We start from the raw sequence: 4020 nt of genomic DNA on the forward strand, positions 1-4020 counted from the left end.
CCATGAACTACAACATAGGTGGTAGTATACTTAACACTGAAAGTGTGATAAGAGACCTTGGGACACAGGTGGACAGTAGTCTCTCCTTTGATAATCACATCACCACAGTAGTCAAGAAATCCTTCATTGTGGCACACCTTATCACAAAAGGTTTCTCATCCAGAAAAAAAGAGGTCATTGTTCCCCTCTACTCATCACTCATTAGACCCATTATAGAGTGCAACGCCCCTTTTAATATGTACCTCACAAGACATCTACAACAACTGGAAAAAGCCGCAGAAATACCTCACAAAGAGGATTACCAGCCTCAAACAGATGCCCTAATCAGACCATCTCAAAAAACTCCAGCTTTACTCTGTCACATATCGCCTACTCAGAGGTTATCTCTGCTTAACATACAAAGCTTTGTCAAACCCAGAGCTGTTGGACATTCTCCACTTAAAGAAATTCCAATCCCTCCAAGCTACATGCTCTAGGGACCTAAACCTTGTCACCACAATAAACAGAACATGCCGGGGGGATAGATTCCTGTCCCAGAGACTTTGCATACTCTGGAATAAGTTATCTATCTATATCAAACAAAGCTCCTCATTAGCAGTCTTCAAGAAAAATCTTGATGATTGGTGGGAAATAGGAAATTCACCCCGGGGATCACCTCTGTGGCTCTGCTCGACAGTGGCACAGGAAAATAATTTTCTTGGGTGGCAAAAGCCAGGGTACCTTTTTGGCTGGGCTCGTATAGGTCCCAGGGCCGATAGCCTAGTACCTACCTATGAACCTATGAAATTTGGTTGAATGGTCTTATATGTCAAATAATGACATAGATGAGTGTTGGATTATTGAATGCAAGGTGAATAAAAACAGGTAGTAGTGCTAAATGTTTAATTTGTAAACAATGTTTTAGTATTAAGACTGAGTGTGTGAGTGTGAATGTTTGTGGGTTACAAACCAAGAAAAAAACTTTGCAGTGCATAGGGTATGATGTTCACTTTCTAAATTATGTAATGCACTTAGTTCACTTAATAAATATCGAACTGTAAAAATAACTAAAATATATGCTATAAAATAATCAAACAGAAAATAGTAGGTAGTCCACAGCTGAGTTAGAAATGGAATATCCCTTATTGAAACACACAAACAAGTGATCCTAGTTGAGTATAATAAAAAGCATTAAAGACATTCATTAATTTATATATAATCAGGTTATTTAGAACAAGGGAGTAGTTACAGATGGTGGTTCTGTTAAGGGCAATAAAAGCATTAAAATCATTCCTTTAGCCAAGTCCTGCTTCCCCTTTAACACCATAGTCTAATCAGAGACTGTGCTAACTGAAACAGAATCTAGAATGCTAGAGGAAATTTATAGTCTAAGACCAGTTTATTAATATTTTGTATAGGCTAACCAAACAGTCAAAAGTTTATTAATTAAGAAACTAACTAAAAAACGACTGACTAACAATAAGATCTACCAATAGACATCTAACAGAATAAAAATTAATAGATATAAATATACTTTTAACATAGATCTCTTTCTTATCAGATAAATACTTAATCAGGTTTGTGTGTCAAAAACAAATCATAATATGAATTAATATATATATATATATATATATATATATATATATATATATATATATATATATATACACACAACTGAAAAACTAAGTAAGATGAAAAAACATAAAAATAATTGCTAAGCAGGAAATACAGTGATACATGTTAAAATAAAGCACTAAGGCCATAGAGATCTGTTAGTGAGGCATCTAACTAAGAAAACAATTAGTTTGAGAGTGTATGACTGTACTCGAGTAATTTAAACCTTTAAAATAGGAAAAAAAAATTACTAGGCCCATGCACATTGTGTGCACTATCAGACTTTCACTACCTAAAAGGAAAAAAAATGTAACAAAAGTGTTCAGTTTTATTTATTTTTTAACCGGGAAAGTCAGACTTGGAACAAAGCCATTTTTCACTGGAGGCCCGGGGAGAAAGGCTGCAGATGCACATCTTTGTAACGTGGGAAGAAACAGGAGCACCCAGAGGAAACCCACACAAATGCAGGGAGGACATGCAGACTCCACAGAGAAGGCACCCCAGCCGAGAATCGAACGGGAGAACCTGTGCTGTGATGTGACAACACTTCCGCTGCACCACTGCGCTGTCCAAAAAAGTTAAAATCTAAAGTAGCATTTAATCGTAGAGCCATAAAAAATGATTAATGTACATTGTAACTTAGTGCTAAAAAAAGTAAACAGTGTTTGATATTTGTTTTTTAACACAATATAAGCAAGTATTGTCAGCATTAATCAGTCCCATATCAGTCTTTTAAACAGTGGGGCAGTTTTCTGAGTTCTAGTATGCTTTTTATGGAGCAATAATAATTAATCTCTGGTTTTCTAAGAGCTCAGTTTCAGCTACCACAGTAATTCACATTTTTTTTAAAGGCTTAGGGATGTCTCCTTCCAGTTCCAAAAGGTCCACATTGCCAATAATTTTAAATTTAAAGCTAATATGTCTTTTTGACGCTGCAGGTGCCAAGCTAGTGAATTATTCTTGCACTTAGCTCTAAATTCAGAAAGATGGCTAGAAATCCTTCTTTTAAGTCTGTTGAGCATTTTGCCCACATAAAATGCTTCACAGTCATTGCAGCTAGACCTGTAAATCACCTGCATTGAGTTACAGTCACCTCCTGTGTTGGTTTTAATCATTTTTTTTAAATAAGAGCAGAAAAACATGTCTCCCTCCTGTATGTGCTGACAAAGGACACAACTGGCTCCATACTTATTGATGCATGCATCCTATGGTCTGAGCCTACCTTCAACGCAACTCCTGATGTTCCTAGCTTTCCTGTACACAAAGGAAGGAGCTTATCCAGGGATGTCCATTCAATATGATTGTTTAGTAATTATGGGAAAATTCTCTTTAATAACATTAATGATACTACAACAGTCTATAGTAAAAGTCAAGATACGACTGTCTTTAGATTTGTTGTCCAGAGATTTCTTTAACATCCTCCTATAAGGCCTGTTAAGTGCTGGTGCATTTGTACTTTTTAGTTCAATTATTGGTTCTAAAATACTTCTTAACATATTGCTTTTGTATCCCCTCACCAAAAATTCATTTTCAAGTTCATTTAGGTTCTTAAGGAAAGGTTCTATTTTTGTGGTGATTCTGGCTAACCTATAGCCCTGGGACTTAACAACGTTATATTTCGTCCTGGTGGGATGGAGACTCTTATTATATAGCAGGAGGTTTACTCTGGTAGGTTTTCTGTAAAGATCTGTGTCAATTTTACCTTGGTCCAAGTCTTTGTTAATCTACATATCTAAGAAGACTGCCGAGATGAGGCTGTGGGAAGAGGTGAAATGCAGGAAGTTGGTAGTCTGATTCAAATAACTGATAAAGTCTTCTAATTTAGCACTGTCTCCTTTCTACACAATAAAAATATCATCAATAAAGAGCAGCTACACTGTGATGTGTTGCATGTATTCTATGTTGTTATAAATATCATCCTTCTCACACTCGCCTAGAGCTATATTGGCTAGGCTAGGGGCCATAGCTGTCCCATGGCTATACCAATCTTTTGTTTATAATAATTTCCATTAAAGTAAAGAAATTGTACCTAAGCACCATATCTAAAAGTTTACCTGTTCTTTTATGTTGTGCTGGTGTGCCATTGTTTTTCCTGTAAGAATCAATCACTGCTACAATACAATACAATAATTATGTGGATGCACAGTATATAATGGTCCATCATCTATTGTTAATAAAATACTGTCAACATCAACTGTAACATTTTTTTATTTTCCTTAAAAAAAACATTAGAGTCTTTTATGTGTGAGATGTTCTTCTCAGCCAGAGGTTGTAACACAAAATCCAGGTATATGGCAGTAGTTTTGGTCAGGGACCCCCTTCTTGCAACCACTGGCCTGTAAGGAGGGTTTTATCTATTTTTTGTGGCTTAGAGATTGCAAAGAATTTAGACAAATGTGGGGAAAGTGTTTGTAAATAGGCAAACAA

The sequence above is a fragment of the Protopterus annectens genome, chromosome 4.part0 (assembly GCF_019279795.1).
Source record: "Protopterus annectens isolate FY-2018-M chromosome 4.part0, PAN1.0, whole genome shotgun sequence".
In the NCBI taxonomy this organism is placed as follows: Eukaryota; Metazoa; Chordata; order Ceratodontiformes; family Protopteridae; genus Protopterus; species Protopterus annectens.